The sequence below is a fragment of the Canis lupus genome, chromosome 31 (assembly GCF_048164855.1).
Source record: "Canis lupus baileyi chromosome 31, mCanLup2.hap1, whole genome shotgun sequence".
Lineage (NCBI taxonomy): Eukaryota > Metazoa > Chordata > Mammalia > Carnivora > Canidae > Canis > Canis lupus.
The window spans coordinates 7,917,928-7,933,068 of NC_132868.1; the positions used below are offsets into that span (position 1 = coordinate 7,917,928).

Consider the following 15,141-nt stretch of genomic DNA (forward strand, 5'->3'; position numbering starts at 1 on the left):
GTCAACCAATCCGCCTCATAAATCTCAAACTCACTGCTTATCTGGCTTCCCTTCCAGCTTCCTACAACCTCACCCTGAAACATCACAGCTGCCTCACTCTCGGCGCCTGCTTTTTCTGCTCACCCATCAGCCTCGCTGCTGGCATTGTTTCTTTCTCTAGACAGCCAGAACTCGGCACACCTGTGCCGACTGGTGAAGTTCCTCCTCACCAGTCCCCTTGTAACCACGTCAGCTGTACCCTACAGTCATGAACGAAGGATTGATATCCTCTATCTCATCTACCCTAGGCCAGGCACACAATTCAAGAGGATTCCCCATGGATTTGAGACTGAACCACTTTAAACTCCTGGTCTCCAATCTTTGTACCAATCGAAAGGCATCTAAATACAGCTTAGCTCCCACTTCTATCCCCTCCCAGCCTACCTCCAACATCCGCCATTCTCTTGGTCTCCTTCCCTCTTGGCCCTTATGTTCATGTTTTCAAAGACAGTCTTGTTTTCTACTTCAAAAAAACCGAGGTCTCCATCACTCCAACACATAACCCCTTAGCTCTATACCTATATCATGTCTACAAGGCTCTTCCAGTCAAAGACATCCCTCTAGTTCAAGGCCAATCTCTCTGCCTTGACCCAAAATCCTCCCCTGGGACTCCTTTCAGGACCTCACTGCAGCCACCACCCGTCCAGTGTCCTCCTGTTGATTCTGTCCTAAAGGGATGCTTGCCTCTCTCCACCTTCTATCCATCCCTTCCTTCTTTCTCTCCACCAAGTTTCTTGGAAGGTAAGTGTGTCTCATACTTGGATGTGCACTGAAGCGTCATGGAGAAGCTTTTAGGGATCACCTGAATCCATCCTACACAGACTAGTGAACCTGCACCGTGGGGACCTCGGTATAGGAACCACTTTTCACCAGCTATCCCAGTGCTCCTGGTGCTGCATGCTCATTGACAATATGCTCTTCACTCGTCTGTCTCCATCTGTTCCTGCTTCACTGCAAACCAAGGCTCCTTGATGCACACCATAATGGTGATGACCTTCCAATTGCCAAATCCCAGGAGCATTCTGAAACTTATATGACATGGTTTTTTTGAGGCTTTTGACACTTTTAATTTCTCCCTTCAATTTGGAAATACCTTTCCATACTCTCCTCCAATGCTTATCCTCTCTATCCCTGACATTTCCTCAAGACTCCTTGGCTTCTCTGAGCTCCTTACATCTTGGTACCCTCCAGGTCTTGTATTCACCCTCACAAGGTTCAAACTAAGTGGCTGTCACAGTGGGCACAATTCCCTAAGGGCAACATCTCCCCCCTGAGTCTGTTTCTAGTCCAGAACCTCCTTCCAGAATTCAGGCAATTAGAGCCTGCTGCCTGGCACACATCTCCACCTGGGGGACCCTCAGGCACATTCTAGGGCATGGCCAAAAGGAATTCCCTGTCTTCCTTTCCTAATTATCCTACCCCCATGTCTCCAAATACTTGGTGTCAATCTGATGTCACCTCCCACTATTCAATCATCCAAAGCACCAACAGGACACAATTCCTTGATGTGTACTTTGCTCTAAACATCTGATATTCACTACATTCTGACAATTTTATTCCTTAAATGTCTCCAGAATCTGCCCTCCCTTCCCCTTCACTCCTGCTTCTTCTGCTCTGTTTCTCAATCAACTCTGGACTCATCCATGGACTCCAACTGTCCCCGACCCCCCACTCCTGAGCAGTCCCTCTTCTTGTGTAGCCAGCAGAAGCTACTAAAGAGACACAAGGTAGACAATGCTGTGGCAGTGGGCAGATCCGGCAGAGCCAGATCACAGTGGCTCACACACCAACAAGCTCTAAGTCCCCCGTGGATCAGCAGAATGGTGGCATGACCCAGGATGACATGACATGGGCTTCATTCATTTTAATGTGGGCATCCACAACCATGGTGGCAGAAAGAGGACAATGGAACGGGGCTCCTCCAGGAGATGGCACACAGCTCTGCCACTTACTTGACAAGTCACCTGAATTCTAGGGTGAGGCAAGTGCCAGTCTATTGAGTGCCAATTAGCCCACAACTCAAATTGCCAGCACCTGAAGTGGCAGCCCTCCATGTAAACCCTCTGCAGCCAGCTTGCCTCACCTACAGCTCTGCCTGTGGACTGCCCTATGCATATGGAAGACCAAGGACGCACACTCGAAATACAAAATTAGGGGACTTGCTTTCAGAAAACATCAACTTGGGACATGCCCCGGAATCTGCATTTTAACAGGTTTCCAGGGTGACTCTGTTACAGTAGTCCACACACCAGACTGTAGGAAACACTGGCTCACCAGGTCAAGAATTGTTTCTTAAAATAGCATAGGACGAAAAAAAAAAAAAAATAGCATAGGACGTCCTTGAGGCCGGTCCCCTGGAAGCCCGTGGACACTCAGGCCCCACGCTGGAGCCACCCTGCTCCCCAATGTGAGGGCGCCCTGGTCTAGCCACTGGCCTTAGCTCTGCCTCCGCTCCACTCTTCTCCCTCTCGCTCTGTTCCCCTCTTCTCCTTCCTAGTGTTGGGCCTGGTCGATGCCCACGCGACGCCAGCACTCAGTCCAGGGAGCGACGAAGGACAAGGGCTCCCAGCCCCCGCCCCAGCCCTGGATGCCCGACGTGGCCCCTGCACTTGTCTCTGCTGCAAGCACACCTGGAGCTGCTCTGGGGCTGTGCCAGGGCCTGCCCGCCTCCTTGTGTATCTCCCTCGTCAGACTCTACAGGACTGTTCCAGCACCAGCCACAAGCGCCCACGGGGTAGGTCAGGGGGAGTGAACCCACAAGCGACTGAAGGTCTCCTCCAGCTCGGGGCTTGGGCTTCGCTGCGGTCGCTGCTGGAGCCTGGGGGAGTTGCACGCAGGAGGCCCTGGGGACAGGAGTCAAAGCACTGAGGCCTGTGAGCTCCTCCCCTCAGCTCCGAAACCTCCTGATTGCAGGGGCCCCAGGGCTGCAGCCCGAGGGCACCGGCTTCTCAAAGAGCGCCCTGCGCCCCTTCCCCAGAAGCTGCCTGCACATCTGCTTCGAATCCTGCCCAAACCGCAGCCCCGGCCTCCCCCTGCCGCTTCCTCCCTTGCCTGTGGGCACCAGGCAGAAAGAGCAGATGACTGAGGAAAGGAGGGAATCAGCAAAAGCCTCATATGGTTTCCTTACCCTTCAGATGGGTAAGAAAAAAAAAAGAAAAAACAAACAAGATCAATCGAGATTTCTGGATGTCACTTCTGGAGAGCTGCCACCTGAATAAAGGTCTTTTGGGTTCACTCGTACAGGAGCTTCACACTGGCTCCAGGAGCCGCTTTGTCCTTTCACTGGCATTTCCTCCTCCTCACTGTCCTTGCACCGGTGGCACTTGATTACTGTTTGTCCGTGGCCCACCTTAGCTCTCCAGTTTGGGGCAGAGTGAGACTGATTTTAGAAAAATAATGAAGACTCCAAGTCATGAGGTCAATGGAGGTACAACGTTAGGGATACATGGTCTGGGACACTCAATTCGGTGAAGACCAGTTAAAAACAACCACCAGGACCTGGACGCCCGGGGGGCTCAGTGGTTGAGCATCTGCCTTTGGCCCAGGGCGTGACCCCAGAGTCCTGGGATCGAGTCCCACATCAGGCTCCCCGCCAGAAGCCTGCTTCTCCCTCTGCCTGGGTCTCTGCCTCTCTCTGTGTCTCTCAGGAATAAATAAATAAATAAAATCTTTAAAACAAAGACAAAAAAAACAACCACCACAACCATAATAATAAGAGGGGCTGCCAGATGCGCTGGGGTGTACGCACTTAGCAGGGGCCGGGCCCTGTTTCGAGTGCAGCCTGTTCTGCAGAGCCCCCCATTTTATAGCCGAGCATGTGGGGAGGAGGGGGCACTCAGCTCGTCCCCCCAGAGGGCCCAGGAGGCCACAGCCGCCGTGGATGCAAAGGTCACAGAATTACGATTAGGAAAACATTTTAGATTCTCCCGAACTAGAACACAGCTCCTTTGGTCAGTTTCGGCAAGCCCCTCACCCAGGTGAAAGCATCCCTACTACACATGCCCCCTGTGTCGTCAGGGAGGCAGAAGTTATTTGCTGGCACGGGCTTCTGTGTGGACTGGGATTCAGATCCTCCCCCACAACGGGACTACACCACATGACCGCGCGTTCAGTCATTGTGGAAATGGATCCACTGGCAAGGCTGTTATTTTCTGCCTCTAAGTAATCCATCTGAGAAGTGGACATTTAAAGAAGTATTTTCTGGGGTGCCTGTGGCTCAGTGGTTAAGCCTTTGGCTCAGGGTGTGATCCTGGAGTCCTGGGATCAAGTTCCGCATCAGGCTCCCCACCAGGAGCCTGCTTCTCCCTCTGCCTGTGTCTCTGCCTCTGTGTGTGTGTCTCATGAGTAAAAAAATTAAAAAATAAAGAAGAAATACTTTCTGTTTCCTGCAAAAGGAACTATGCTATGTAGCTTCCCGACCATGAAAGGATGACAAGGAGAGAAAATACGGAAATTCCTCAGTAAATAAAGCAACTGAAGGATGCACCTAGTGAGAATTTTCTGGTGTCTACACACAGGTTTTCCCATGAGGAAGACACCTGGACACTGAAGGGGGCGGGGTCAGGCCAGCCAGTGCCTGCAGAGGTGGGGTTTACCCCGACTCTCACCCCCCAGGAGAGGCTGGGGAAGGCCGGGTCCTCCAGCTGGAGAAGGCCTCCGGAGAGAGTGTGGTCAGCTAACTCTGAGAAAACTGTAAAAGTTTAGTTCAAAAACATCGCCATATAAAACTCTGGTATGTCTCCATTATTTGTTCGTATTGAAAATCCCGTTGTCACTTAGAGACACTCAGAGCTCAGGAGGTGTCAAACGCGGCTACTTTTGTTTTTGAACAGCAGAATGTTTATCTTCCACAGGAAGATCCATGGGAGAAAAGAGAATAGCAGATTGCTCTTTCCTTGAGGTTTCATACCATTTCTTCCAAAGCCGGGGACTGACTGAACACACTTTGTGTCTCTTTGGAAAAAGCCAACTTGAATGCTCCCAAATATTTCTGAGGCTTAGGCAATTAGCATAAAGAGCTTAAATACAAAGGTATGGAGGGAAATGGCTCCTTAAAACATTACTATGTAAATACTAAAATAATCAATGCTTGAGAGTCAGCAATGAAAATGATCTATAAGGAATGTGCTGTTTAATAAAAGAGGTACAGTGAGTACCCAGTACCCTTTCCAGTCACTCCTGCTGTCTTTCCCAGAGCCTGCACTGGGTGTCTGGGTGCCGGCAGCAACATGCTCCTTATAAAGGGCAGGTTATAATTAGATAATGAGCAAAACCATGGTCCCTTGTAAACCACTCTGCCTTGAAGGACACAGATTAAAAGGGAGACGAAAAAAGGCAAACCAATTTAGAATTTTATACCAATGTCTCACATAACTGGCTTAGAGAAGCAGGCTCTGGATTCTGTCCATAGAAACTGGGCTTGAGGCGTCATTCTTCTTTAGACATAGTCCTTCCTCCTGCTTCTAAACGGGGTTCATGGTGTTGACATAAGAGCATAAAGGGCCCAGCTCTTTTTTTTTTTTTCAAGATTTTATTTATTTATTCATGAGAGACACACAGAGAGAGGCAGAGACACAGGCAGAGGGAGAAGGCTCTATGGGGAGGCTCCTATGGGGAGCCTAATGCGGGACTCGATTCCAGGGCCCTGGGATCACAACCTGAGCCGAAGGCAGACGCTCAACGTCTGAGCCACCCGGGCCCCCCAGGGTCCAGCTCTTTTTATCAAAGCTTAGGATTATTTTCTTTAATAATTTTAAGTAGTTTCTTTGGGGTGACATCTTCCCAAATATGGAAAGTTCTATCCTCCTGTTGAGGTTCTATTCATTGGGTCATTTATTCATCACTTTATTGAAAAGACAAGATAGATAAACGTCCCCATGCAAATTTATATTCTGGCTGGGGACAGGGGCAACAGATACAAAAACTTATTAAGTCAGAAATTAATTACAGACTTCAGAGCACAGAGAAGGGAGGTGCAGTGACAGACACATGCAAGAGCTCCTAGATCCTCACAGAGAAAGGCCAGGGTTTTGCAGCAAAATATTAATTACCATTATCAAAACTAGAAAGGCTCCAGGACTCCTTCCCCATGAGGCTCCTCCCCCAGGGGGGCTGCTCCCCCCAGAGCTTCTCTCCTAGGAGGTATCTCTCTCTTGCCATTTGGGTGTCTTCTCTTGCTTTACTTCCAAAGGCTGGCCGGGCATCTGAACATCCCCAAACCTTAGAGCCCTACATGCTGCCTCTGGTTCTCTCATGCTCCACATGTGATGATGAAATATCTAGACTGGTCAACCTCCAGCACGTATCCCACAGCAGCCACCTCCACAACTTCCATGGCTGACACCCAGACCAAGCCACCACCCCTCTCGCCCCAGCTGCGGCCTCCAAACCAATCTTACAGCTCCGCTCCCCACTCTACTCATCCTCTCTCAGCACAGCTGCCACCATCTCTGACTGAATGAAGGTTGGACCGTGCCATTCATTTCTTCATGGTGCTCTGGGGGCTTCCTCAATCAACTCAGTAAGTCAATGTTCTTAACATTGCTGCCCCAGCCATGAGTGGCCAAAACTCTACCCTCAATGCCATGGCTGTGTGCTCAGCCTCTTTGCACCTAGACCTCTCTTAACCCAGGTGTCCATATACTTAGATCTCACTCACATGACATTATCAGTGATAAAAGGCCAGCATATTCTAACCAAATCCAAACAAGGATTCCCTCCCCCAGTACCGTAGAACTGTAGTGTTTTTTTCTACTGTATTTTTTTTTCACACAATCATCACACTCTGCCATATATATAAATGTTTGCTTTTCGTCTCTTCTTCTCCCAACTAGAATGCTAATGTCATCTGTGTTCACTGCTTTCCCCAGTTCCTATAAAAAGTGCCTGAGAGTAATTAATGAATCTATGTTGAATGGATATCTTGGAACGGACGTATATCTGCATCAGTATTCCATAAGTAGAAAAATTCTACTCTCTTCTTTTTGAGTTTTAGCAGCTTGTCTTTTCCTTACACATCCCATCCCGTGTCTCTCCTCCACTCTATGCTCATTAGTAATACAAAGTCCAGTGGAGGAGAAGAGAAGCAAATACGTTCATTGGGGTTAACAGAGATGTAATCCATACTAACTCATGCCTTCCCCAATGCAGGACAACAACTGGTTTTATTAAGGCACCTGGCAATGCCCATCACCCAACTACCCCATCCCTTACCCACTTCCCCTCCCATAACCCTCAGTTTGTTTCCTCTAGGACATTAAGGAGGGCACACGATGCAATGAGCACTGGGTGTTATATGCTACTGATGAGCTTCTGAACTCAACCTCTGAAACTAAGGATGTACGACATGTTGGCTAATTGAATTGAAAAAAAATATAAAAGCCATGGCAAGATAAATTCACTTTCTTGAGTTGCAGTCCCCACTTATGAGCTAGTTTGTATTGAAATACTATTCATTGAGCTCACGGGATAAGAAACGTCTTTGGTCTGAACACTAAAGCATTCAATATTGGAAACTCTCACACATGAAAAGTAACTTTTGGTAACATTCCAAAAATCTTGGGAGAGACTGCTGACAGGAAGAGCATTATCTGTGGAATATCTGTCACAGTATTTTATTGCTAAAACCAAACCTTATACTGGTACTTTATATCAAAAAATTCAACCTGATACCTCTCAGTGAGTGTTCTGGATACTCCAGCCCATATTTCATGATGTACCTCAGAGTATTTAATGCAATTTTTGCATCATCTCCAGAGTAATGCAACTCAGAAACTTCTCCACAGATGGCAGGCAGTTCAGGTTTCTGGAAGCCAGGATGCTTTGTACCCTTCTACTCCAGAGCATCTCTCTGCCTTGAGGTTCTCAGGCCACTACTTCCTCTTGGACTTGGAACCCCTTCTGTGTATTTCAGGCCTGTGGTCCATGCATTTCAATCTCAACCCTACCCCCACCCAGGACCCTAGTCATACCTGGAGTGGTTAACACTGGCTGCACATGGTATGAAAGGAACAGTAAGTAATTGCTGATAAAGTTGACTCTTTTGTGTATGAATAAAAAGCCTTTGATTTTATAAGTAACTGGCAGGATCAAAATGAATGCTACCCAGGGATGTCATAGATGAGTGCAGAGATTCATTCAGAAGGGACACTGGGTAGCTGCTTGCACAGCTCTCTCTCATGCTCTGGGTGCTGCTCCTGGCTCCCAAACCTACCCTGTATCAACCAAACCAATATCATCTCCCAGAAAAATAAAGGTTGGGTTAAAAATATCTAACTAGGAAATGTGAGTATATAATACAACCCTCAAGCTCTACATTCTATCTTGCATAACATGATAAATCATAAATTATCAGGACAAACTCTCTATTTCATTAAGTTCATCTTTCTAAAGGAAAGAAGCTATGTTTTGCTCCTATTTTATAGAGGTGCCTCTGTGCGGCAATGTGTTTAGCATTTTACACAATTAAAGTAGGATTTTCTGGAAGCTGTCTGGTCCCCAATGAAGCCCAGAATTTTTGTTCACATTTACATTGTTCCAAGGCTCCCTGCTATAGGACGTTCCTCTGTTTTGCATTTATTGTGGGAATCTCTATTCAGTTTACAGATCTGCTGGTCTCTGCACAATCCCAACTACAGATGTCACTGAAACAGGTAAGCAGGTTCTTCTCGACTATTTTACTTATTTTATAATTTTTTTGGAAGTTCTCAAGATTTTAAATTCTTAAAAAATGTTAGCATGATATATATATTTTTCCAGTTCCAGAAAGAATCGGACACTGGGTTGTAAGTACACATGATCTGTATGGTGAGTGGAGGCCAGTGGTCTCCACAGGACCCCACAGTATGTCCACTGAGAGCCTGTCTCCTTCCTGTCTTCTGATTTTGTTTTCTTTCAGACAGACATTATGCTCTATTTTCACATAGGCTGTAAGACATCTCTTTGCCCCTATTCTTCCAGTAGTTTATCAATTACAAATAACAAATCGTTTTTTTTTACTCTAGGATCTGATTTTTAGTTTATCCAAAAGACACCAACTTCCATTTGGCAGACACACCTAGGATCTTTTCTCATAATATTTAAAACTGATTTCCAGATGAATTATATTTGGATTAAAAACAAAAATCACATGGACAAAAATTAAGGAAAACTTTTATAAAATACTGAAAACAGTACAAAAGTGCAGCATGTTCATTTGTTTATATATGATTTCTGGTCACTTTTGTACTGTAACAGAGATGAATAGTTCAGCTCACAGAGCCAAAAATAAGTATTGTCTGGCCCAGGATCTGCCAACCGTGGTATTATTCCATTGATCTATTGATTCTAAACCCATAACTGACAAAGCAGATTTTATTAGATATTATTTTTCCTAGTAAAATACGTAGTTATTTATTTTTAAAAATTTTAAAGATTTTATTTATTTATTCATAAGAGACACAGAGAGAAAGAGAGGCAGAGACACAGGCAGAGGGAGAAGCAGGCTCCATGCAGGATGCCTGATGTGGAACTCGACCCCAGGTCTCCAGGATCACACCCTGGGCTGAAGGCAGGCTAAGCCACTGAGCCACCCGGGCTGCCCACAGTTATTTAATCAAATTACTGTTATGGACTAAATACTTGTGAGCTCTCCCCTTAATTCATATGGTGATGCCCTAATCGCCAGGGTGATGGTATTTGGAGATGGAGCCTTTGGGGATAATTAGAATCAGCTGACACCAAGAAGGCTGAGTCCTGGTCTGATGGAACCAGTGCTCCTATACAAAGAGATGTCAGGGAGCTGGTCTCTCCCAGCGTGCAAGAGAAGGCCACATGATGATATGGAGAGAGGCACCAGACCCCGACTGTACTGCTACCCTGATCTCACACCTATAGCCTCCAGAACAGTGAGGAGAAAAATTTCTGTCGTTTTAGCAACCCCATTTGCAGTATTATGGTAGCCTAGCAGACTACACGATTACCAAAAAAGGTCCTTGGGGATGTTAATTGTGTGTTAACATTATAAATGTTTGGTAGGGAGTGACATTATTATAATACTGACTATTTCCACCCACATATGTCCCCACTCCCTACTTATTTGGACTTTTTATGTCTTTCAGGAAAGAATTTTCTATTTTTCCAAATGTCTCCAATTTTTCTTATTAATTTATTCAGAAAAATCATACATTCAGAAATATTTCCAATTTTTAAAATTAATTTATTTTGCATTTGTCTTTTTTTTTGTATATTTTTTTTATTGGAGTTCAATTTGCCAACATATAGTGTAACACCCAGTGCTCATCCCGTCCAGTGCCCCCTCAGTGCCCATCACCCAGTGACCCCCAACCCCCTGCCCACCTCCCCTTCTACCACCCCTTGTTCATTTCCCAGTTAGAAGTCTCTCATGTTTTGTCTCCCTCTCTGATTTTTTTTTTAAGGATTTTATTTATTTAATGAGGAGAGAGAGAGAGGCAGAGACGCAGGGAGAGGGAGAAGCAGGCTCCATGCAGGAAGCCCGATGTGGGACTCAATCCTGGGTCTCCAGGATCACGCCCTGAGCCGAAGGCGGCGTCTAACTGCTGAGCCACCCAGATGTCCCCCTCTCTGATTTTTCCCACTCATTTTCTCTCTTTTCCTCTTTAATTTTCACTATTTTTTATATTCCCTGTATAAGTGAAACCATATGAGTGTCCTTCTCCAACTGACTTACTTGGAATCATATTTTTAAAGTGATTTTTGTCATTCTGAATATTGATTCCATTTCTGTTCTTAATTTTAGAGGACAGACTGCACTCCTGCAATCATCCAGGGAGGCTTCTATCAGCCAGGCCCCTGGCCCAAAGTGAGCCTCGAGGGATGCTAAGATGAAGGCCACCCAGTCCGTGTTAAGGTGCAGGCAGTGGAGGAGAAGGGGAGGAGGTGGGTGCAGACTTCTCATTTCCCTTTGCTTCAGCTTTTATCTTTTATCCTGTGTACATGTGTCACATTTATAGGAAACGCGAATGCTTCTGACATAAATGAAAGTGCGAAACAAAACTGCAACGAAAATGATTACATTAAAAAGAAAACAGTGCGTACCATGAAGCACGCCGCGCCTCGCAGGGAAGGAGCCACAGGGACACGTCAGACGAGACCACGCCCCGGGCTGCCAGAGTCCAGGTACACCCAATTTCCTGGGCCATCCCCCGGCTGGGGGCGGGGGGGGGGGGGGGGCGACACTGCGACACTGCCGGGGCAGGACGCGGAGCTGAGACTTCCCGGAGCAGGGAGCCAGTCCCAGGGGACGAGGTGAACTTGGTCATGTGCCAAGGGTCATGCTGCAGCTGGAAGAGGGGGCTGTGCCTCCGCAGGCAAGGCTTTGGCTCCCAAGTCCGCCTGTCGCGGATTATGTGATTCCAGCTAGCTCCCTCACATCTGGACCTCACGCTCGCCACCCACAAACCTGGGGGCTGGTGGCCTGTGTCTGTATGTGCGCAGCTCTCCGTCCCTTCCTCCCCCCTCCTTCTTCCTTGCTTCCTTCCTTCCCTCCATCTGATGATCTATCCATCATCTCTCCCTCTGCAATGGATGGATGGATGCAGACCTGGACGTGGATTTGGACACGCACAGTCTCCACGCCCACCCAGGTACGAGCTCACATCATGTGCACCTTCGTTCTCCCCTCTCCCCCCGACCCACGCTGGCATTACAAGATGACACTTCGTTCCCAGGCACGTTGTGATAACAGATCACCCACCGCAGCCTGCAGACCCACAGGGCTACCTCGCTGCAGGCCTTTCTCTGACGGTCTGACACACACATTATCACCAGCAGGTCCGGGCACACTAGAGACAGCCAGGGAGACCCCTTAACACACACCCTGGAGGCACAGCACCCAAGGTCCCTGTCACAGGCTCATTTGATCAGTTTCCTCTGACGCCAAAAGGTGGCCCTGTAGCAAGTGTGATGACATTTACTTAACTGTATATTTTCTTTCTGTCACATTTGTCAGAATTCACGAACAGACTCCGAACTGCCTGGGGCCTGGTAAGATCTGCGCTGAGGCGACCTCAGGGCGGGAAGACAGGATGGGTAAGTAAGTCCCAGGAGTGAAAGAAGGTCGCAAAAGCGCAGGTCTGCACACGCATCGAAGCCTCAACACTGGCTGCTTTTTAAAATTGTAAGTGGTGTGAATTTCCACATCACTAATTCAGTGGCATTCTTTTCTTCCGGACCACTACACTGCCTCTATCACCTTGTCATGGATCAGTCCAAATCTATAATGCAGTATTTTCACAAAAATAAAATAAAATTTAAAATAATAAATAAATAAAATTAGTGAATTGTTTTCCTTCCAAATATACTCGTAATCCTATCTATTGGTCTTGAGACAGGAAACACAAACTCGGGTGGCTGAATCTGGGGACAAGCTTATTCTTGTCTAACACAGAATCAAGTACAGTATTTCCATTTCAGAATGAGGTCTGCACTGGGGCACCTGGTGGCTCAGTCTGCTGAGTGGCCGACTCTTGATTTCGGCTTGGGTTCTAATCTCTGGGTCCTGGGGTTGAGCCCTGCATCTGGCTCTCTGCTCACTGGGAAGTCTGCTTGGGATTCTCTCTCTCTCTCTCTGCCCCTCCCCTTACTCACGTTCTCTCTCTCTCTCTCTCAAATAAATAAATCTTTTTAAAAAATGAGGTCTGCGTTTCCTCACTTAATATGGAAAGCCTGCCTTTATTGCTCTGTCCTACAGCTACTAGAATAGGAGGTAAGTGTTTAGGCAACAAGAAACTGAATAATGTGTTTGCACTCCAGAACAAGAGCGAGAAGACACTGGGACAGTAAGCAGACGATAGGTAAGGACAAGGACAATAGTAAGACCAAGGACAATCTCACCAATAATTGGTGTTGTCATTCTATTATGGTAAGCTATTTTGGTCTGTGGGTATCATTTCTAGAATTATAATTTTAACTTGTTCATTAACAAATTAGAAGCCTGCTTATGGGGCATTTATATGTCATCCTTTGTGAAATGTCTGTTCAGATCTTTTGTCCCGTTTTTGATAGGGTTGTTTTTCTTCATATCATTGAATTGTAGGAGTTCTTTGTATATTACAGATGAAAATATTTTTGTCAGACCTATATTTGGCAAATACGTTTCCCTATCTGTGGCTTACCTACTCATGTTCTAAATAGTGTTTTTGATGAGAGAAATTTGTTCTCTTAAGGTTCTTCCTTTCTGTGTCCTGCATAAGAAATCCATTGCCTTCATTACCCCCCAAAGACACTCTTTTATGGTTTCACTTAGCAGTTTTATAGTGTTGGTTTTGATATTTAGCTGGGAATAGATGATTCATTTCAATCTAATTTCTTTATGATGAGAGGTAGAGACAGAGGTTATTTTTGCTTTTTTTTTTTCCACATATATTTGGTTATTTCAAACAGCATTTTGAAGACTTTCATTTACCTGTGAGATTACTTTAACATCTCTGTCCCAAATCCAGTGACCACATTAGTGGGGTCTATCCTGACCTCTGTGCTGTTTCTGTTGCCCCACTGCTTGATCCTTATGCCAGCACCACCTTTCTTGATTACAGAAGCCAACCAAGTGAGTAGCTTAACTTTGTTCTACTTTTTACAGGGTAATCATGGCTATCCTAAGTCCTTGGCATTTCAATATAAATTTTATAATTGGTTTATAAATTTCTACAAAAAGCGTGTTGGTTTTACAATTAGGACTATTTATACACAACAATCTTGAGAAAATTTTGAGGCTTCCAATCCATGAGCACAACACATTGCTCAATTTACTTTGTTGTTGTTGTTGTTTTTTTGTTTTTTTTTTTTGTTTGTTTTTTAATGTCTTTCAGCAACTGGGTAATTTTAAATGTAGAGATCTCGTTTGTCTTTTCTTAAACGTATTACTAAATATTTTGTTTGTTTACACAGCTGTAAATGGAATTCTATTTTTACTTTCATTTTTCAATTTTTTCCTGCCAGTATATAAAAATACAACTGATTTTTGTTTATTAGCTTTGTGCCCCCTCCACCTTGCTATGTTTGCATATTAGTTTTCCTGGTTGTTTACTCAGTTCCTAAGGATGTTCTGTTTCAATAATTGGTCCTCTATGAAAAGAGAGTTTTACTTGTTACTTTCTATGTTTTATGCCTTTTCTCTTTCTTGCCTCATTTCACTCATGTGACCTGCAGTGAAATATTGAAGTGTCTTGTTCCAGATCTGAGAGGAAAAGTGTTTAATATGTGGTCAGTATGTAAGGTGTTAGCTGGGTGTTTTTCACATATGCCCTTTATTGGTCTGAAAGTGTTTCCTTCTCTTCTAAATTATGGAGTCTTTATCACAGAAGGGTGCTAAATTTTACCAAATGCTTTTCCATTTGTTGCAATATTGGCACAGTTGCTCTCCTTCATTCTGTAGATGTAGTGGACTAAATTAATTAATTTCCACTGCCAAACTGACCCTATATTCTTAGGAAAAACCGATGTGGTCAAGATGGATTCTTTGTATGTACTGGTGGATTTGATTTGTTACAATTTTATTTTATTTATTTTAAAAGATTTTTTTTTTTATTCATGAGAGACACACAGAGAGAGGTAGAGACACAGGCAGAGGGAGAAGCGGGCTCTCTGTAGGGATCCCAAGACACGGGATCATGCCCTGAGCCGAAGGCAGAAGCTCAACCACTGAGCCACTCTGGCATCCCTTACTATGATTTTAGTAAGGGTTTTTCATAGAAGTTCATTAGGAAGATGGGTCAGTCCCTCTCTCTCAAATATCTTTGTTAAATTTTGGTATTCAGGTTATACTGATCTCATAGAATGAGGTGAGAGGTGTCCTTTCCATTCTTATTTCTTTTAATGGTTTGTGTAAGATTGGTGTTATTTTTTCCCCTAATTATCACCAAGTCCTTCAAAGATGATTTATCTCTTGCTCTTTTTCATTCTAGCAGCTCTATTTCAGTTACTTGAAGCATAGACATACCCAAGACTGTTCTGTCTTCCTAATGAAGGCACATCAGATGGTGACATGTCTAGTAACTTTAGGTGTTGAATGAGATCTTCACAGTCTACTGCAGCCTTACGGTGCTTCTTTGTCTGGCGTGCCCCTCACATTTCTTTTATCTTCAG

General features: G+C 45.3%; 1 protein-coding gene across 1 annotated transcript in view; it reads right to left on the reverse strand.

Annotated features, from left to right (window-relative positions):
• ADCY2 (adenylate cyclase 2) overlaps window positions 1–15,141 on the reverse strand; it is a 388,518-nt gene that overhangs the window by 206,232 nt on the left and 167,145 nt on the right. The gene's annotated exons all lie outside the window — the stretch shown is intronic.